The sequence below is a fragment of the Danio rerio genome, chromosome 8 (assembly GCF_049306965.1).
Source record: "Danio rerio strain Tuebingen ecotype United States chromosome 8, GRCz12tu, whole genome shotgun sequence".
NCBI lineage: Eukaryota > Metazoa > Chordata > Actinopteri > Cypriniformes > Danionidae > Danio > Danio rerio.
Genome location: NC_133183.1, coordinates 30,077,501 through 30,100,764, shown reverse-complemented (window position 1 = coordinate 30,100,764; position 23,264 = coordinate 30,077,501). Strand labels below are relative to the sequence as shown.

At 35.8% G+C, this 23,264-nt stretch overlaps 1 protein-coding gene and 1 long non-coding RNA gene across 5 annotated transcripts in view; one reads left to right on the top strand and one right to left on the bottom strand.

Moving 5' to 3' along the window:
• The window catches only part of LOC141375642 (uncharacterized), a 76,559-nt gene extending 66,179 nt beyond the window's left edge, over positions 1-10,380 (top strand). For both annotated transcript variants that reach the window (XR_012384394.1, XR_012384395.1), the window contains one exon: positions 9,977-10,380. This is a non-coding gene — a long non-coding RNA (uncharacterized lncRNA). The remainder of the gene's footprint in view (positions 1-9,976) is intronic.
• Positions 1-23,264, bottom strand: part of kcnd3 (potassium voltage-gated channel, Shal-related subfamily, member 3) — a 170,737-nt gene that overhangs the window by 74,358 nt on the left and 73,115 nt on the right.

The window sequence follows — 23,264 nt, the reverse complement described above, 5'->3', positions numbered from 1 at the left end:
AGGTTCCAATGACACCGCAAAGAAAGAAAAGAGAGATAGCTAGGAGTTTTTTTCTTCTTCTGGTAAATGAAAACGGGCCCAGAAAAGTTTCAAACTTTTTTTGAAAAGAGGCTTTTACGTAGGACTAGGCTGAGTGTGTATAGTTTTCCATTATACTGTAGGGCTATTGAATGATTGATTCTGATTGGATGATGAACATTTTAGATGTAGAATTTCTTTTTCAGATAAACGCAGAGATAAAGTAGTGCCAGGCAGGTCTTTTCGACCACTTTGTCCTCCATATCATGATACAACAACAATTTCACATATTTAAAATAACTTGACAGCCAACATCAGTCAAAAAATCTAATTTAAAACAAAACAAGAATATCTGAAGAAACTAGCCCTACACTCAGGAAAAATTTTAGGACAACAACTTCACAAATGACTTGAAATACAGCATCTGAACTACATCTTGTGGTGTGGTAATGTATCTGTAGTATAAACGCAATAATTGGCACTGGTCTATTGAATTATTAAAAAATAATTCACACCTGTGACTGCAACCTGACCTTGGGTGTGCATTTTCATTAGTTCAACAAACCTAGTCAATTATTCCTTACATAATTCAAAGGACCAGAGTCAATTATTTCACACATACTTAATTTTGTTGAATAATGTAGTTTGGTCACATACACAATAGGCATGGGTGGATAACATTATCAATGTATACCATGGTTTGAAAAAGTCAAGGTTTTAAAACTGCCAACATTTTCTGCTATACTGTTCCTAAGGTATATTATTTACGTTTTTTGTTTAGTTGTTTTTTTTTGGCCAACTGTATCTCCAGCAGAAAAGATAACCAAAGATGCCGTTTTAAATTGTAAAGAAAATCTGTGTTTTTTTTAAACTAATGAAGACAGCAGAAGTCAATAATTTATTTGAATTATTAAGCCTGACATGTTTACTGCTCCGAAATATTTAAAATGTTGTTCAAAATAAAATATATTGGGTTTAAAGGGGGAAAAGTTTTATTTTTTTACCCAAACATTTAAAAAGAATAGATTTTAGAACAGTAATCACAATACCATAAAACCGTGATATTTTTATCCCAAGGTTATCATACTGTCAGAATCTTATCTTACAAAATGTTTTTTTTTTAAAAATGTTTGTAGTTGAACTGACCCCTTCTTCAAAACGCAATAGCAATATTAGCAGCTAAAATGTGCATGGATATGCACTTCAAAACCAGAAATAGAAGACCATTTCAGTATCTTTGGGATACTCATTTCAATATACCATCATTTGGGACAAAGTCATTCTAATCTCAGGTTCTATTTAGGGCGAATAGCATGTGAATTGGGACGCAGGGCCTTTTTTAGGCTTTAGTTACATCACAGCCATAAACCATCATTTTCTAGTCAGTTGCAGGTGGTGTGAGAGAAGTTATCGTTTTAGTATTTGGTTGGATAGTAGAACACGATGAGTCAGCAGTATTTTTTGGCTGTTATATAAAAGCTGTACATTTTAAAAGTGAGAGCTTGTCTAATTAAATATGTATGTCACTGTGTAAAAGTGTGGAGTAATTATGATTATTTTATTTCTTAACATGGTATGATCAGTCTAGGCTGGTAATAATAATAATAATAATAATAATAATACATTTTATTTATAACGCACTTTTCTAAGACCCAAATCGTTTACAAGAAAGTAAAAAAACAAAACAAAGCACAGTAAAACAATAATAAAAAAAAAACCAGGAAAAAACGCAGTAAGGATAAAAGAGATATCACTAATTAAAAACAAAGTCTAAAGGACCAGCATTCCTAATGTTTGTGGAAAGAGCATTCTGAAGTTTGGGTGCACAGAAAGAGAATGCCCTACCTCCCATGGTGCTGAGTTGTCAACGAGGCGTAGGACCCGAGGCAGAGCATAGACAGCGAGAGGCAGAGGGAATAGATATCAAGTCACAAATGTAACCCGTAGCAGGTTCATGAACCACTTTATATGTTAAAATAAATGTCTTAAAATGGTACTATCACACTACTGTGATTAAAAGATAATCAGCTGCTAAATTCAAATCTGCATTCCCACAGTGGCTCATGTTGATCCAGAGAAAGATGCACTTGGGACATGTCATAATTCACTGCTTTCAAACAAATAACATTTATTTTAGGTTTCAGATATTTAAATAATCATAAATAAAAGTATTTAATCATGAATACTAGCAAAACATAACCTTTATGGTTTGTAAACTGGATAATAATGTCTATTGAGATAGCAATAATAATTATTCCTAAACATAATTGGACAATGTGCATTACTCAGTTCGAATATACACTTGGTCAGAACATTTGGTCTATTCTTGTCCCATTTAAACAGCCACTCACTTTTATGAATTTCAGGAAAAGTTGATGAATTAACATGTTATAAATCCAGCAGATGATCTCTCCACTGAAGTCCATACTATAATGGTGGCATCATCATAAATCAAATAATATGATCATTATTGAGCTGTGTATTTGACAATATATGTTGCACATAATTCAGAATATTGGAATAATATATTTTTACAGTATAATTAGGATTCTTTCTTGGCATAGAATGACAAAAAACATAACATGCATAAATCATCGCGGCTGGAGTGTCATGTACAAAAATTTCATTTGTCACCATGGAAACTTTTAAATCGATTATAAATCACGGTCAAATAAAATAAAACTCTTACTGAGGGGCAACAGGAATATTTAAAACTTTATTGTTAAACAATTTTTAATTAAGTTTCATTTTAATTTGATATGTAGTAAAATGAATAAGATCTAAATATCTTTTAAACCTGAAATCTAAAGTGATTCTGTTCATTTGGTAAAAATAATTACGGCATCCACAAAAATACTGAAATGATTTTAACACTGATTATAGTAATATTGATATTTAGGATTAATATTAATAATCAATCACTAAATCCGCACAATACAGTGACTTCTAAAAGATATGAGATTAAAGATTGAAAAGGATGCAGAACATTTAGCAGCATCATAACAATTACGTTTTAAAATATTATAGAATAGCAATAATTGTATGTATTCTGTAGTACAATTATACAATTACAGCCACAATTATATTATAGATTGAATTATAGAGCTTAACTTGTATTTAGCCTGCAATATTCCTTTAAATCCAGAAAGTATGTGTTCATCCCACACATACCTCTGATCCCCACTGTTACATAACTTACACTGGACTTATCCCACATTACAGAACTACACACACACACAGACAGAGGAGTTTGTAATAACAGTGCAGGCACAAGCTCATTGCAAATGCATCCACAAAAAAAAAAAAAAAGAAGAGCGTTTTAGAAGGTCTGACTATATGATTATGGCAGTTTTCTGCCTGTTTGACTAACTACCAGAGAAATCGCTTCAGTATAACTCGACTTGACATCTTCTGATGAAACATAAATGAACCCAAACTTTTCCCCCGGTTCTGCTTACCTATTATATCAACAATTCTGTGAACATTCGTAATCGCTTGGCATTAAGTGTGAGATAAAATTCAGCTAAATTTCTTGTCTCTTCTAAGCTTTTAGCAGAACTGAAAAGCCTAACGCATGAGAGTGGATTTTGCATAAGACTTAAGAGTTTTACCCCATTTGACCCTGTTAAAGTCCATGTCTTTTGTATCAAAATCAAATTTGTGAATGCTTTTGGCTCCGTTACGAGAAGTGCAGGCTAATTTACAGATTACTCAAGCCATAAGCTGTCCATCTCTGAAATAAAACACACACAAAGATTATTGTCACATCCATCCAAAACAGAAATGGCTACATGCTGAACCAGCTCGAACACGCAATTGCGAATACATAAAATATGAAATAATAATATAATATAATATAATATAATATAATATAATATAATATAATATAATATAATATAATATAATATAATATTATTTAACAATGTAATGTACTGTAATGTAATATAATATAATATAATATCATATAATACAATATACTGTAATATAGAATAGTAAAATATTATAATATAATATAATATAATATAATATAATACATAAATTCTTTCATTTTATATTTGCATATTCAAACAGTATTTAAAAAGTAGTAATAAAGGCTCAAATATATTTTATTTTGTTATTTTTTTTATTTAATTTTCCATATGCAATATGTTTTTAGTTTGCATCCATACAGAATAATTCCAGACAGTAGACAAACACAATTAAGCAAGGTGCAAATCGTTTAATGCAATATGTATTATAAATTAATGTAGTAATACATTAAAATGAACAAATACATTTTTATTAGGACGTTCTCTATTGTTAAATTAAATTGTGCTTGCATGCATCATAACAATAATAACAACAATAATAACAGGATTCACACTGAATCAGTCAAAACTAATTAAGGCATTAACTGTCTACAGTATTATAATTACAATGTAATACAATCTAATAGATGAAACGGTAAACAAATGCATATTTAAACTTCCTCTCTAATTGCTCTTTATTAATTAAAGGCTTGCTGGATTGTTTTCCCTTCTATGTGCATTAGAAAGGATTATTAAATAGCAAATAACTTTTAATGACACAAATTAAGGCTTCATATTATGCATTTACACTTGAGCTTGTCCTCTGGGGGACTTGAGTGACTTAAGAGGGCATGACGACATTTCCAGTAAGTGAATGCAGGAAGCAGCTGATACTTTCTTGCTTTTATTGTGCTTTCGGAGGATTTTTAGAGTGCTTTTTGACCCTAGCAATGTCCGACTCCCGGGGCAGTGCACTTAACGCTGAACTAGGGAGCTGACTGAGACGCACCCGGTGTCTTGAAAGACCTCAGTTAGGGATGTCAACAGCGCTGATAGCACTCGTCCATCACCTAGACGTCTATCTGATGTGTGTGTTTTCATCCGGAAGATGTTATTTTTAGAGCATGTGCTCATCTGCAGTACGTCACAGTGACACTCCCAGCAGATGTGAGAGTGGACGGCAGCAGATGATTACACTGCATTTATGAATTAGACAGGCCATGTTCATGAAAAGCAAGTGCGTCTTTGCAAAAAATAAAAATAAATAAAATGAAAAAGTCACTATTTGTAAGTTTCATCAAGTTTCAAAGTGAAATATCCAGCAAGTGGCGCTGAAAAGCATGCTTACAAATGGTTAAATATGATAGTGGCAACAGTTTAGTTTCATGCATTCATCCCAGCAGTTTGAAAATTAAGAGTATTAATAGAAAAAAATTCAATTTAATTTCCTTCTATGCGCATTAGGAAGGATTATTAAAAAGCGAATACATTTTAATGACTCAAAATAATGCTTCATCTTTATGCATTTACACTTGAGCTTGTCCTTCGGGGGGACTTGAGTAACTTAAGAGAGCATGACGACATTTCCAGTAAGTGAATACAGGAAACAGCTGATACTTTCTGGTCTTTATGGTGCTTTCGGAGGATTTTCAGAGTGATTTCTGACCCTAAACCAGTGCATTGAGGTAGTGACAGTATTGCGCAACTGTGTGGAAGTGAGATCAGGATCTAGTCTGACAAGATTTTTGTTTAAAATATTTTCAAAACATGTTGATAAAAGAATACAGGATCATTTATTTAAAAGCTGAGGCTCTGTTCTTTCTTTTGATATATATTGTAAGTTCAGATATTCTCACAAAGATTTTTTTTGGGACCATGAAAGTATTGTGAAAATGATCAAAAAATGCTGCCGCTGGCTTGCAAGACTAAAAACACAAACAAAAGAAAACATTGAAACGACATCAACAAAAACAAAAACGTAGACTAGAAAGAGCTAATAATCAACTTTCAAATGTATTCAAACATTGACAGTAGCTCATAAGACCTTTCCCCCTTTATTTCCCTCAAATGCATCTTTTAAAAATAAGGATTTACATACTGACTGCAATATTTTGACATATTTGAGCATACATTTAGGCACAATCCCAATTCTATTATTTTACCCCTACCCCTTGGCTCTTGAAACAGGGTGTAAAAGGCTTCAAAATTTAGCCCTATGAAATGGGACATAACTGCAACACCTACACATGTGATCACGTTATTTTTGCATTATTTGCATTATGCATTATTTTTGGTATTTATCTTCAAGAAATCATCGAAGGCAATGATATCATGTTATCATAATGATATAATGTGGAAATAAACTCGTAACTGTACTGTGCATTTACACCGTGGCCGTATTCATCTATGTTAACACACGAAAACAGCATTAACACACATACAGACACTGTAAAAAGCCCATTCCCAGCCACTAGACTTTTCTGATAGGGTATTTGAATGTCAGATGTGAAAGTAAAGAATGTTGTGGAACTACTATACAGGAGTTATTATTAAAAATTATTGATAGCGAAATTTTATTATTATTTTTTTAATTGGTTAAAGCATGATGGTAAACCATGAACACTGTTTTGAATATATTATAACATATGCTTGATTTTTGTACAAATTTAAATTAATGTAAAAAAAAATACTAATTTGTGGATCTCCATACTTCCGTGTGCAGTTATGCTGTCGTTGTAGATGGTGTATTCTGGGAATTTTTCGTACCCCTTGGTTTTGAATGTGGTCCTGGAAAATCTCTGTTTCAAGGGCTATCTAGAGTCTATCTTTGTCCATATCATTTAAACAAAACCCACAATATTAGCTTAGAGGGGTGTCAGAAGCACAGTTTAGCCAAAGAGAGTGAAGTGAAGTTAAAGTGTTACATTTTCTGCTGTCAGTGGTTTGACGCGTCACTAATGATAATGCATAACCTAGAACAGCACATGCTGAACAGGAGCATAATAGGAATCGTCACATTCCCAATACAATGCAGTGACTGAACGTATCTGATCCTGCTCGTTTACAACCTTGCCAGACAGAACTAAATTTGAAGTGGAAATAGGATGAGACGCAGTTATCTTTGTATTCAGCATGAGGGCAATACAATTCCAGCTTGTGCCATTTCCTGAACCCATCTTCTCCCGTGGGCCTGCTGCTAGTGAATATGAAGCGTTGTATGTGCTGAGCTCGCTGTCAGCCTGCGATAACAGTCACATCTATCAGTGCGTCTATCAGGACACGTTTCATTTTCGGCTTTTGTCTGTGCCCATGCCTCATTTTAAAGATGAATATCTGGTAAAGGATGCTCTGAGGTAAATATACAATAGGTCAGAGGTATTAGCTAAGCGCTCCTCCTTTTTCCCAAAAAGAAAGAGAGGGATATATAAAGAGAAAGCGGGCTAGATGTGGGCTATTTTTAGCTTCCCCTATCATTAGCATGTTCTTAACTCTCAAAGAGTACGAGTCTGAAATAAACATCCTCAAAAACCCTACCAGCTCCCTCTGGAGATCATGCACTTCACAGAAAAAGAAAGAAATGGAGAAAGATCTCGGTTAAAGCCCACTGAGCACTGATTCTCCTTCTTTCTTCTTCTTTTTTTCTGATTGTCGCTTGTCAGATTGTACGATATGACCTGGGTGAGATCGTAAGTAAAATCCAAGGCAGACTATTGCACATCAACGCTCTTTTGTGTCAGACTGTACGATACACATCTCGGGGCTTCGGTCACGATTGACACTGTAGGCTGGGCGATCAATTGTGTCACGTTCTGACAGCCTCATTTACACATCAAATTGAAATGGTACCATGCGGATCCAAGCAAGCCCTTGCACTAATGCTTGAAAAAAGAAGGTGTGGGTGAACAAGGACATTTGAGGACTGCTGATTTTGCTTGACTAAACTCAAGGTCATTTTGATAGTATGCCGATAATGAGTATATGCACGCTGTACTTTTTCAGGAGTTACAATCGTATACAAAAATAAACCTTCTCATTTGAATCTGCTTATGTACAGAGCAAAAATCACTCTAGAAAATGATGATGATTGACAATATGGTAAATGTAGGACCTTGATATCTTGTGTGTTAAAATTATTATTATTTTTTTTACAGCCAGTAAAGACTACAGAGTAGTGTAACTTGTGTATACAAACGTTTTGGAATTCAATTTTTGGAAAAATATAAATTCCGGGAAATAATTAAGTTTATTAAACAAAGTTTTATGAAAAAAACAAAAACAAACTTGAACAAGAGTAAAAGAAAAAGGATATATATTTCGAAAATGAAAGGGAAAAAAATCTTTTATGAACTGTTTGTGAGTGTGTTAAATCCTATTGATCATTTGCAGATCAAATTAATATGCAAATAAGCAATAATATTATAGGCAGCAATGTTATGAAACTACTGAAAATGCAGATCAATAATAGTTGTCTTTCATGCACAGACCCCCGTTAGTTAATGAAAGATTTTAAAAAGCCCCTATTATGGGGTGTGTAATAATCCATGCAGTAATCCTTCCATGCAGCAGGGCTCGAAATTAACCTTTTTGTTTGGTAGCACCGGTGCTCCTAACTTTAAAAAGTTAGGCGCATCAGCCAAAATTTAGTCGCACCCACCAATTATGAGCACCGTTACTACAAGTTTTATACAAACAGATTTATTGTATTTGAAATCAACACTAATCAAACTAACAAGCAAAAAAATAATAATATAAATATGCGTGCGTGAGGAAAATATGTCTCAACGAAATCCCGTGATCACAAGAAAATACATTTTTATAACATAACTGAGTGACCAAAGCACGGAGCGCTCACCGGCCCTGCACGCACTGCTTGAATGAATCTGTTACGATCTGAACGGTATAACGTTAACTGTGCTGTTCTCACAAGTGCTGTCTGATATTGCACTGATGCTTTTGACACATATTGTACCTTATTGTATGCATACGTCATGTTAATAGCCATACCGGTCTTTTCATGAGTAAGTTAGCGATATTGATTTACTCAGTGTAAGCCCGTTTGTGATGGTGTACGACACGTGATGTTAAATTTGACATATAGCTGCCCCTTGCACGGCGGAGAGCATCTGGCAATTATATGAAGGATTAAACAGAAGCTCTCGTGCTAGATGTGGCAAACAGTTACCTGAAAACTCCATCCCACAGACTTTTTATAGCGGACTTGAAGCCAACAGAAGTCTTCTACTCTTGGAAAAGTGTAGATGGTGGATTAACATTCAGCACATGATCACTAGTAAGATGTGTCATTATTTGTAACTAGATGGTTTCTAAAACTAAATCTGTCCGCGTTATCTTCAATCTCATCTTTAGCGCTTTAGTTTTCCGCGGTAGCAGCTCTCTGTCATCCGAAGCCAGAAGGCGCTGACTGAGTGATTGACAGCTGATATTAACCAATCATTCGCGTTTAGTGCTAGAGCAGTGGGCCAATAAGAAGAGCGCGAAGCCGGGGCAAGCATTACGGACTTGGATTTGTTTACTGCAGCAAGACGACATGACAACTGTTTAAAACCATTCCTGAGCGCTGCGTTTCCCGTTCCAAGTGCAAACAAAGAGCTTAGAGATGAATTCTGCGTGAATGTCTCCCGAATCCGCGCATGTGGTGAACATTTTGCAGTAAAAACTGGTCGCACACAACAATTTTAAGCACTCGCAGAAATGCTCCCAAAAATATTTTATGGTCGCATAGATAAAATTTCGGGCGCATATGCGACCAAAATGGTCGCAATTTCGAGCCCTGTGCAGTGTGTAACAGCACTAAGTAAATGAAAACATCTAGCTGAGGGTTAAATCTAAAAGTGTGTCGTGTTTAAAACTATTAATTCTTTAACGAAATAGTCGACTCAGAGTTGAATAAATGAATCGTGTTGGGTTCGGATCTTTTGCCTGAATGCATTAATGCCAAATGATCTAGTTCAATATCCTGTAAAAAGTGAACGCGCTTTCCCTTCAGACACTAGCAGAGTGCTGGGGATCACGGCGCTGATCAAGACGTGAAGATGACAATCTCTGACAGATGGAGATATGGCTGTGGGGAATAAGGGGTAAAGTTCATTTTCACAACACTACCACAGTATAGCCAACCTAGTGTTGTGATTGTTCCTGTTATTTTTCAGATTTTCGACACAATGACCTACGCTGCAACACAGGATTCATCGGCCATTTGCTATTAAAGGAAGGAGCAACAGACTATTATGTATGGGACTTTGTCAGTTACTGTTGCAGTTCATATGGACCAGCTTCTTCTTCCTCCAGATCATAACATGTAAGTGTAATTAAAATTGTTGCCTTATTTTCTATAGTTTGCAAAATATGTGTTTAATTGTGTTTTAGAAGTTGTAATCGCCCTGCACAGCTTGTAATCACTTATCTATTATAGATCAGTGCTTGTACTGTATCTCTCATGTTAAACTGTAATGGGGCAATTTACATGGGGCTATTTACATATTGTATCCAAAACCATGTTGAAAACATGACGTGCTTCTTCCTTTAGCGAATTAAATTTGTTTCTGATCTCGTGATTCTCTGTCATTTGTCTTTGCTATGGCCACCAGTAGCTGTTTCTCACACACGCAGTGCGGTCAATTTTCAAAATTGTTGAACCTTTGTCACAGTGTGGGTTATTACTGAATGTTTGATATTGTAAATACTTGGGGTTAGCCTCAAGAGTAGAGTAATATGCTGCTGTTATACTGCATTGCTTTAATGCACTCTTGCATTGGGATCACATATATACTCTACACTCTGACTGCTTCAAAATTTTTGATAAGCCGTGATAGGCTTTTCTCTCTGACTCGCGCTGAACGCAGTCGACCAATCACAACAGATTCGGCCATTGGACCAATCAGCGCAGATTAGCTTCGTTCTAAGGAGGGGTTTGAGAAAAAATGAATCGCTGGACGAATCATATGACAGTCGTTGGGATAGTTAGGTTAAAATAAATGCATATTATAAGACAATGAAAGTGTTTTTTTTTTGATCCTGCAAGCATATCAGCCTGTTGTTGGAGACTCTCAAATCCAAAATGTAACCTTTATAATGCAAAACAGGGGCTCTTTAAATATGTATTTAAAATTTTGGTGCTAACTGTCTGTGCAGCACACATTCTTAAACGTTAAACAAACATCAACAGGTTTCAGATTCTGTCTGACAAAAAAAAAAAAAAAAAAGATTTTCCTGACCTGAGCTAAAATAATAGGCTGTGCATAGTTAAAAAAATCATGAAAGTAGCACGTAGGACACAAAGGGGATTTTGAAAAGTGTAAGGGGGACATGTCCACAGTGGAGATTACAACCCTGTATGAAGTAGATACCCCGCCTGTTTCCCCCATAAGCTAATTGCCACCCTGACCACTGTTTTGGTTGCATTCAAACTGTATCTATAAACTCTGAAATGACAAAAGCTTTCAAGCACTTAAAAAAAACAGAAAAAAAAAACAATAGAAGCTTGCTGTTATTAGAATTATTAATGTTTTCATTGTGTGTTGTATGCTTTGTGATAATAGAGATTGAATGTAGGCATGAAAATTAACAACGTGTAGTACTGCAAATCATTGAGGCTAAGAAAAGAACTACACTACACTTTGTTTATTTGTATTAACACTTACTGTTTCAGTGTTTCTAATGGCATGCTTTTAATGAATACAGCATACACTTACATTGCTGTAGTTTCACTTGTGCTAGGTTAGACACAGTTCTGAAGTATAATAATATTCTGAGCTAATTTAGTTCTCCAAATAGTGTTCCTAGAACTAAAATCACTCTTAATTTCTTTGGTGTGAAAAACAGGTACGTCTGCCAATAGTTGTAGGAACTATAAGCAAAGTTCCTCTCGTACAAAAGCCCCTTTTGTTTTGCAATTCTAACTAAACGACTGTTGGCAGAGTTGTCTTGTTTTGTTTGTAAAACACTTGGCGTTTTGCCAAGTCTACTTACTACGGTAGACGACTTGCTGCTTGTTGTAGAATTGGCTCATGAGGTAATGAAGTTTATAAAGTTATTAAAGTAGGCGTTGTGACATTTTGGTCTTGTTTTCATTGAATTTATTTCAGTTTGTTATGGGCTTTTCTAGTCTGATGTTTTTCTAGTAAGATTTGGCTACACACTTGAGTCAGAATATTAGGATACATTAAATAAATTCACCACTGGTTACAGTATTATTGTAATATTATTGCAGTATTTATTATTAGTTGTAGCTAGTTCTTATGTTTATTTAAGGGGATGGTTAACTGAAAAATTTCATTTACTTTCATTTAATCTGTGGTCTTCCAATATTCATAGAATTACCAGATGTTTTTTTTCATCCAAACCATGATTTGAAACCATGGTCTGATTCATAAAATGCAGGTCAATGACTACCAGCACAATGAGAAAAAAACATGTACAGGCAAATGGAAATGAAAACCCTTTCTCCTGATAATACATTGTGAATTTAAGAAGCATAACTATCTATCTGTACAAGAAACTGGACAATATTAACATTATTACCTTTAATCCACTGTAATTAATGCTAGCTTTGTGACGCATAATGACGTGTGCACAAGCAAGCTCTCAAATGCAATTAAATACTGATCTAGCATCAGCAGCTGTCTGTCCATATCTGAATTTGCGTTATGCTTTTCATTAATGAGATCCTTACATCAGTTCTTTTGCAGGGATAAAGTCAGACAGGTTCTGTTGCAGATCAAAAGCTCTATTACGAACAAAGAGCGAGTATGACAGTGGAAGGTTTGAAGTTTGGAGGTTCAGAGGAGTCAGTGATTACTGCAACACTGAGGACAAAGATACTCAGTGTTTGCTCTGAGCTGTTTAATGGGCCAAACACCAAACAAATCCAAAGACTAATGAAGGGATGAGCGCTTTTTGAGCTGATGACTGCTACCTGCAGTGCTAATAGGGATTTGAATATAAAAATCATACTGAAGGCTTTATTAAAATAGTTTCTGCCATCATTATTTTTGTATTTGATCGGTTAATGAGTTTAAAAATATATATATATCTTATATTTTTTACAGTTCTAAACAGTACAGTTTAGTTTATATCTAAAATAACAGCACAGCAATCTGTTTTCTGAGGCAGTGGATTAAATGTAATGGTGTAGTAAATAATGTCCAGTTTCTTCAACAGACCGATTGTTTTGCTTCATAAATCCTCAATGTATCATCAGGAAAAAGGGTTTTCATTTCATTTGGCCTGTATATGCTATTTTTTCTCATAGTGCTGGTAGTCATTGACTTCCATTTTATGCATCAGACCACAGTTTATAGCTAAAAAATCTTCTTTTAACATTTACGTGAGATATACTATTTTTTTATTTTATTGCAGGAAGATCAAAATAACAGCAATTTTCATATTTTTTTGTAAATTTCAAAATGAAGCGTCTGTTCTGAACTACAAAAGTGTAGTTTCAGTAGCTACTGAATACAAAAGTTATAAACAATGTAAAATAATACACATGTAAAAATAAAATAAAGCACATAGTTATCCAATAATAAAATGCCACCAAAACATGTTTATATATTCACAGTATAACCTGCCATCAGTCAGCCTCATGTTTGCTTTCGTATGCTGTAGGTCACAGGAATAATTTGAAGATCTGAGCTGAATCCATGTTAAGCAGCTTTTACTGATGCTAATGTCTCACGCATGGCTGCCTGTAGCAATTGGTTCAACTTCATGCACCATCAGTTTGCACATTAAGTTGCTAAATATGTAGTTTTATATTTGGATTTGGTTTAAATTAACATTTAGATGTTTGATATGAAGGGATTGTAGCCTATCTTTTATCTTTTTTTTTTTTTTTTTACAGGGGTGAGGTATTTTCTTTTGAAGTTAATTTATTGTGTGTGTATGTGTGTGTGTGTGTGTGTGTGTGTGTGTGTGTGTGTTAAACTTTCATTCTGACCCTTTTCTGAATTGATCTATTTTTAAAGGGCAGGTCCTGTAAGACTTGTTAGTAAATGAAAATCATCTTTTGGAAGCTGTTTGGACAGAACTCTCTGTGGGTATAATGTGTTCACAGTCATATCATTTTTTTTATTTCCTGATGTTAAATGAAATCCAAATCCCTCCCCTTTGAGGCCCACTGAACGGGACGTAGCAGTGTGGTTTCCCCACCCACTGAATTGATTAACAGCAGCCTATTAACATGTCTCCAAATTAACGCATATAACCATATCAACAAGCCAGGACATGCGCAAAGCAACTGGGATTAAAAGATCTGTTCAGCTCTCTGTGATCATCAGTCATCATCAAATGTGATCAAGATTGAGTTTTGCAAGTTTAAAATGTTTTTAAAACAGTGCATGTTTGTAATGAATTATCTTTACTTTATCAGCACAGCTGTATGTCAGTACAATTATAAAAGAAGATGCTTAAATCCCAGTTTCTGGACTTTAAATCAGGTAAATGTTGTGCATTAACATAACGGATATCTATACAGCAGTGGATATTAACGTGTAGTGCACAGTTAAACGTCCAATGTGCGTGTGTAAACTTTGTAACAACATTGTGTGTGTGACTCATCGTTGCAGAAAGGCTTGAATTAACTCCACAACAAATACATAAAATAATCATTGTAAAAGTTCATATTGTAGTATTTCTCATAAACATTACGTGAGATCTGCTGCCTTCATGTCTGTCACTGTGCTGTTTATCTGATGGAGATAGAGACACTTTGACAAGCACGTGGGAACGGTGGGCGAGGAGAACTAGCATTTAAAGCACAGGCAATAAAAACAGCTACATTGTGTTCAGAGCAGGAAATTTCAATATTTTGAAAGGTATAATAAATAATCTGATGGGTGTTTTAAGCTGAAACATTACAGACACATTCAGGAGACACAAAAGACTTATCCTAAATCTTGAAAAAGGGGTAAAATATGTGCCCTTTGATGCTTATGTTTTTTTAGGATAATTGAATTGTACAAAAGAGCTTCAACATGGCAAAATAAAATGTAGCTAATAAATTCGATATTTCGAAAGGCATGTTTTAAACATTTGTTTCGTTGGGTCTGGCAAAATTGTGTTTGCAGCACAATCTGTCTTGTCTCAAACGTGAGCTGCACACCTTAGTAGTCCAAAACAACACGTTGACTAAAAAACAAAACATTTTTTGCAGATTTTTCCCTTCCCTACAGGCAGACCTATTTTTCAAAGTCAGCTTGAAATGTCCATATTTTCTATTACTATTGACTCTTGTTTATGTTTCTACTTTGTTTTCCCCCTGTACCTGTTTTGTTGTGCCAAAGGTCAAAACATAGCTTTATAATGTCAGCACTGTCAAAAATGACTGAACGCCACTGGCTAATGAATCTAAAATGTGCTCTATAATGAAACGTATTCATATATAACGCTAATGAGAAGATATTTATATAAGAGCCAGAAGTCTGGCCTTGATAACTGTGTTAATGTCAGAAATGAGCCTCCTGCAGTAAAGACACGTGCTTGGTTATAATCTGTCAAGAGTGCCATCAGACAGCACAGCGTCTGACATTGAAACAGCCGGAGTTGAGCCAGAGTTGCCTTGAGCAGAATGAATTTACCATAATCTAATAAGAAAGTTATTACATTTCCTTACAACATAAATCACTGTTAGCAACAGCAGTATCAACATCCTCACAAACGCGCACAGGCAGAGGAAATCATCTATAGAGAAAGCGTGATCCCCTCTGTGAGTCTCTGCTGAACAAATGAGGAAGAAACAGCGAGATGTTACAACTGTGCAAACACGCGCTGGCGCAGGAACATCAACAGAGCAGGAATAAATGAGGTTTCATTTCTAATAACGGTATTAACTGATATGAGGACAACCATCCGGAGCTCTTAGAAGAGACATCCATCTGTGTTTGCTCATAATGGGGAGCAGGGCAGACTGTTAAAGGGGTTGCGGGAAGGGACAAACGTTCTTCTCGAGAGCCGAGGACATGTTGTGCTAATACCGTTTTTCAACATGACCGACGTGCTTTTAAGGGTTGTGCGGCATTTACTGAACTCAGTTAAAAATTAGCTCACAAATAATAGCAAAAATAGTCTCCCTCTTGTTGATAAAAAGCTGTATAAAATTGTCATGTGGAATGATTGGGATTTTAATGATAAAAGTGCTACAGTAAAAACCTGTTTATTGCTACTGTAAACAGTAAACAATACAAAAATGAATTACTGTAACTATATTTAATATAGGCAGCTCGGTGGCACAGTGGGTGGTGCTGTTACCTCACAGCAGGAAGATCGCTGGTTCGAGCCTCAGCTGGATCAGTTGGCATTTCTGTGTGGACTTTGCATGTTTTTCCCTGTGTTTGTGTGGGTTTCCTCTGGGTGGTCCGGTTTCCCCCACAGTCCAAAGACATGCATTGAAATGTAGCTTAACTAAGGGCGTACTCACACTATGTACAGTTGCCTTGAACCGCACTCAGATTACATTCGGGCCTGGGCACGCTTGCGTCATCAATGATCCGCTGGTCAGTAAATGCTCTCGCTCAGCACCATGGAGATTTCTTCAGTTATACCGTTTAAGTCGTTTAGGATGCAGTTTCACACAGTCAAATATTTTGCAGAACAGATCCGCCACTTTTGACGCTCTTAAACAATCATAAAGTCCTAGTGCTGCGGGAATTATGAGGTTTGCTGAAGGTGCAGCTGTCGTGCAGTGAGGGGTTTGCATCTTTATTAAACTATGTCAGTTTGCGTTCATTGAACAGTACGAATGATTAATTAATCCATATGAAACAGCCCCTTACAAATCACGTCTCGCTTTCAGTTTCGGGTTTAGGCACGTTTTGCACTTACACACAAGCGTACTGCGCCAAAGCCCAAGTGAGCCGCGCTCTGGCCCAACTCTTCCTACTGGGCCAGGGCTGGCCAAGTGAACCGTGCCTAAGTCCGATTCAGAGCACTCACACTTCTCAAACGATCCGGGAAACAGGCCTGGGCACGGTTCGAAATGCATAGTGTGAGTAAAAAGTGCCCTAAAAGCTACCCTTTGGGAAATGTAGCAAGCTAAGCTAAAAGCTACTTGGCAAAAGTAGCTTAGCTTCATGTAAGCTATTTTTATTGCAAAAAAAGGCAATAAAATTACATCTAAGCTTTATTTGACATTTAAATTTTTATATCGAAGCACTTTTATTTGTATATCGAAGCAACTCAAATCCAAGTCAATCATATCTTAGTCATCAACTCCTCTACCTCAGTCATTTTTTCATCAATCAAATTTCTTGTGTTAGCCTAATTGGTTGGCAACGTCACCGACTGTAGCAAGAGGTGGCAGTAACCCACCAATAAGTCTTTTTTCGGCCACCGTAAAACAGGAAGAAGAAGAAATTGTTATTCTTGCCATCGTATAGATTACTTTAATCTAGAAACCGGCCTCGCAGCTCTGTGAATGTTGGTGTCGTCACTTGTTGATCCGCAATCGATAACTGTAGCTTGTCTGGACACTACTGCACTACTTGACTAAAATAATAGTTACTGAAAAGCTATTTGATTTAGAAAGTAGCTACACTACCTCCACACTTCTGAGAAATGTAGTTAATCTAGTAGCGTCACTACTGCCCAGCACTTGTAAAGGGACTGAGCTGAAAAGAAAATTAATGATTGAATATTTAATATATTTTACAGTTAAATACTTTACAGTTTTGGAAGCTAGTTTACTGTGAAAACAGATCAACAATGCTAGAATTCCCTGAAGGCATGACACATTTCTTTTTGGTTACAAAAAGAATAATGGCATATTAACATTGATTTTGTTAATCACATACATTTTTGGTTTAATGTTTTACTATAAATAGAGATTAAATATGTACAACCTGAAAAGATGCTGTTATATTATGAATGTAATTATATATGTATAATTATATTATAAATATAAAGTTTTGGCAGCAACAGATGCCAGTATTAATTTTATTTTACATTTCACAATTTTTATTATACTGTATAGGGAAAGTCAGTGGTAAGCAGTTTGTTTCAAGATTATGGATGCCCTGAAATGAAAATTCTTGGACAAACCTGAAATCAAACTTTCAAAAATGCTTTGTAATAATATTTTATTAAATACTCTAAAGTATTTTATAATGTATATTCTAAAGTATTTTTTAAAGCCTTTCCCAGTACTGGGTTGCAGCTGGAAAGGCATTCGCTGTGTAAAACACATTTTGGATAAGTTGGCGGTTCATTCCGCTGTTGTGGGCCCTAATGAATAAAGGGAAGAGAAGCCAATTAAAAAAAAACAAATTTTTTAGACAATAAAATTGGATTGACAAAAAACTGCTAAAGAGGTGTCAGATTATCAACCAACGTAGTACAGTAGTGCTACTGCAAGCAGCAGGATCAAGCATACTACATATACATACTACACATGTCCTGTCAGCTCGGCTAAATAAATGGACTTTCTCCAGTGAACATATGTGGTTTTTGTATAGATAAATATACATGTTCATGATGGGATTTTCAAAAAGTGGATTATTGAGCTACTTTAAATGCAAGATGGTTGACGATGCACTCCACTGCTTTTTGTGTCAGTGAAATGAATATGTTTTATAGCACAGTGTTTTCTGCATTCAGAGTAAAAGCCACTTCACACTGTGACAAATGCGTGAGGGAGAGTGAAATGAATCTCTGAAAAACTTTCAAAAAAATTATAATTTTTTCTCATATTTTTGCTTATTTTACTCTTTTGGGAGAAAATTGAACATGCCATTTTCGGCTGATATTTTTCAAATATTAGGAATATTTAGAATACCTATACTTCTTAAAAATATATAAAATAAAATTGTATGGATTCTGTCAACTGTATTTTTAGTAATCAATTTGTAACTAGTGTATTTAATTCTCATTGAATTTCTTCTCTCTTGAACTTTAATTAAGCAAATCTCCATTTCTGTCGTTCAGCTGAAATTCCAAGTCATTATGCAGGGTGTGGCCAAATCAACTCAAATTCACACGAACATAATTCCAACCCATAAACTGAAAGAGAGCCGATTTACATCCTCTTATCCCAAATCCCAACTTTGCCTCTTTGCACTGATCTCAGCTTCTATATGAACATGCACCACACTGTGACATTCACAAAGGGATGTACAAAAGCACTTGTTCTGTTTCGGCGGTTTCCATGCGAACCATCTAACGATTGTCATCAAGTTCTGCCATTGTTTGGCCACATTATGCATGTGCCCTTTGTGTGTATGTACATCCGCAGTGCGTGTAGATTGATAGCGAGAGGTAATGAGAAAACAGTAGGAAAGACGAGCAGAGAAATGAGGGATAAAAAGTTCGCATTCAGGGCAATTCGAAGAAGAGATGAGCAGAGGATGAAGGGAAGAGAATCCTGCGAACAGATGGATAGAAAGACATGGCATTATTGTTCCGGATCTGCGAGAGCAGCATGACATCTATCTTTATAATGCACGAGCACAAAAGCTGACCCTGGATCAGCGCTTCAAGACGCTTTCCAGCTGCATGACCCCTGCAGCTGTCTGGAGGTCAGGGTTAATGTGCGCTCTATAAATAAGCAGTGTTTGCCATTTGATCAACATCTACTCTCAGAGGTATCTGATCTCACCAGTCATTACGATACCACAGATGGACAGGTACACTGAAAAAAAATGAATCATGGGGTTTACTAAATTTATTTAAGGCAAGTGGTTGCAAACTAATTATTTGAGCTGAATTTAAACAAACAAATGAAGTTGACAGAAATTACTAAATTATGTTTGAATTCAGCTCGTATAAATTGTTTGCAACCACTCACCTTAAAGAGGTGGTCCAGTGTGTATTTTTAAGGCTTGGTTGTGTTTATGGGGTGCAAAGCAATGTGTGCTCATGCTTTATTTGTAGAATAATCACATTATTTTTTCATATGTCCTACTTTAATTATATACAGCTACTCAGCTAACATGCAAACAGCAATCATATTTCCTAGTTCCTCTAAAAGTTCTCCCTTAAGAGGCTCTGATTGGTCAGCTAACATAATGTGCTGTAACTTGCAGATCGGCTCCTCGTCAAGATGAAGCGTCACATCCAGTCATGCTTCTACTAGCACGCGATGTGCCACTGCAGTGTAAATACTGTCAGTCAGTGTGACAGCTCAACCTCACGCCTGCTGTCTAAAATAAAATCTGACAAGTGTTTTTCATATATATTCAGGTTTTAAGCATGTGTAAGTGATATGAAATGTTCACATATCTTTTGCGAATTTGTTATTTGAGACATGGAAAACGGCCGCATAGAGAAGCACTGCAGCCCTGGGTAGGCTTGCACCAGCTGATCGTAAGTCCTTTCTTAAACTGGAACATAAAGTCCACACTAGGCATGGGATAATTTCAAGGTAAAAGGAAAAGTCAAGGTTTTAAAACCGCAAAGATTTTCTGTTATACTGTTCCTACGATATATGTAAAATATATAGCGTTCAGTGTGGAAAACGTTTGTTTTTCCAAATTAAACAGTTACTTACAGTGGGAAAATCTATACTTTTACAGTGGGAAAAAAAGATGTTTTTTTTTTACCCAGACATTTAAAAAGAACATATTTTAGAGCAGTAATCACAAAACCGTGAGACAGACAAACCGTGATATATTTGTCTAAGGTAATCATACCGTCAGAATCTTATACCTGCCCATGCCTAGTCCACACTAAGGGCTTTGTAACTACTAGCTTGTTTGTGACTAAATTTGTTCTAACTTCGGTTGCACCACATGTTCTTAAGGCAAACTGTAGTTAGTAAGTCGTAAGCCATCCATAAAGTCATTAATTAAATGACGTAATATCCTAGCATTTAAATCATTAAACTGCTTAAAAATTCTGCAACTAATACATCTATAAATAACGGTCCTATTAAGATGAAATTATAAATTACTTTTTTGTAGTTCATTAAATTACAGTCGGTCACTATTAACAGACGATGCATACACCTACTTTGTGAGCTGTGAATGCACACGAAATACACATGAACTTATCAAAACATTAAATTGAATTTTTTAAAATCCTACACATGAAAGAGAAGGGAAAACTCGGTCATGAAGAAATTCTTGTTTTGATTGATGGATGTAATTAACACAAAACACTCCTTAAAAGACAACTAAACTCTTCTTCATTATGATCGCAAGCTCCTCAATGTAATCTACATCTCGCTGTCAACTTCTTTCTACCATTATACACGGTAGGGAGGCTGCTGTAAATATTTAGTTGGAGCATAGCATTACGATTTAAATAATATGTTCAGTGGTGCAACACAAAAATATTTAGTAACGTGTAAGTTGTAACTTAGTGTCCCTTTAAGTCACAACTAGGCTATGTTTTAACTTATGCACTGCTGGTGCAACCGACCCCTGGAGAAGATTGTGGAAGCTTACAGCGATTTGACGGTTATATATGAATTTGTATCTAAACTGGTACCGGTGCCAAACAGAATTACCCATTGTTAACATCCTTACTACAACATACCGTCAACAGACAATATGCAAGTAATTTATCAATTTGAAAAAATAAAAATACTTACAGGTTGTTTGCTTTTTCTATTGTGATTGGAGCTGCTCCTTCTTTGAAGAATTAGCCGAATCCAGCAATAGACTGAAAGAGATATTTTGGAAGCTGTCCTTTGTCAAATGCTAACTATATATATATTTTTTATAAATCTCTTTAATTAAAACTAAACTGTAAGCACTTCTCTCTTTGTGCCATGTCCTAGAACAAGCTCTCTGCTATAACATAACAGCGCCTTTAGCCACGCCCCTTTGCTGCGTGAGTGTATGCACGTAGTGAATGCACAAAACCTAAAGCACTTGTGATCTCATTAACCTGGATGCATTTTTTAGTAGCCCCTAAACTTTGTTCGCTGTAGGCTTTGCTATAAGCTAACTCTGTGAAAGCCAGACACTTTTGAGTGTATTACATTCAGAGACATTGTTTGTTTACACAGCTACATTACATATCAACCAAAGTTTTAAAATATGATATCATAGTGGACCACCCCTTAAAAATAAATTAGTAAATCCTATGAATCATTTTTTCAGTGTATAGAGTCAGAACAAAAACACACACACCTAGACAAAACCACCAAAAGCTCCTCTGGGAACTCTTGTTGCTAGGACATGAGAGATTACCAAGCAATCAGATTTATAAAATGACATAATAGCTTTATAGCAGAGAAAAAAAAAAACATAAACGGAGATGGGAAGAGAGCTGGAGAGGAAAAACCGACAATTTGTCTGTCTTGAGGGAGATGTGCTATTATGAGGAGATGTAATGCACAAGATGGATCTCCGTCGGAGCTTGTAAACCCACCGGATGACAATCGTACCTCACACATCCTCTCCTGCGCCGTGAGTTTAGGCACCTCTGTGCGGCTCCAGGCCTCCACGCGATTACTGAAGGATCAGCCGCGGCCCTTTAGGGAGGTGTAGTTCTTACTCATTTCTTTGGATCAGATGATATAATCCCCAATACACAAACAGTCTGAGGGAAGTCAGATAGCTGGACAGTGCCACACATATACACCGACAACACAAAAGTGACAATGCAAGTTCCATAAGCTGCCTTTAGGAGGAGAAAAAAAGACTAGGGAGTCATAAATAAATCCGCTTTAAGGCTAATTCACACATTGCTGACAGAGGATGACCGATGTGGACAATAGCCAGATTACAGTACGTCACTTCTCAGACATTCTGTTGATGAAAATGAGTGTCGACTGATGTTGACGGGGATAAAAAAAAACTGGGCCTGTTTCCATCAAGGATTAACATGTGTTTAGATATGTCTCTTGTGACCAGTTGTGTTTGGATTTCCTCAAAACCCTTCCCTCTCATTTCGTCACGCTCTACATTACTTTGATGGGAGATCTCAGTGTCACGCAAGGGTACAACTGAATGTCAGACCTGTATTATGTGGCTTAAGTGTGAACGTATCTGATTGGGATTGGATTGACAAAAGCAATGCTTAATGTACATGTGGCAGCTGATCTTTAAAATCAAAACAAGAGTTTGGTGTCTTTCTTGTGACTGCCAGAACCAATGTAAATTAGACTAGAATGGTTACTAAAAATATTTACAAAACATTCCAGAACAGTTTTCCTCATTGCTGCTATTAACACTGTACTAAGGTTCATTAACTTATTAAAATTTTACTCTACAAATAAATAGTTTACAGAACTGTTGTTTACTGAAATATTCTATGGGGAAACTAAAATGTCTTATGAAACCTTTATTTTTAAGAGTCGAGGTAAAACTTTTAAGCTTTTCTTACTAGAAATAATAGGGGTGTAACGGATTGGAAGTTCATTAGCGCACATGACCCGCTAGTTAATAACTTTTTTTGAACTTGTAGGATAATACAACATTTATAACAACTGAAGAGAGATGCCTCCCACGTCATTCAAAACACATGTTTGAAAGCATTTTGGCTTCCCTGTAAAATGTA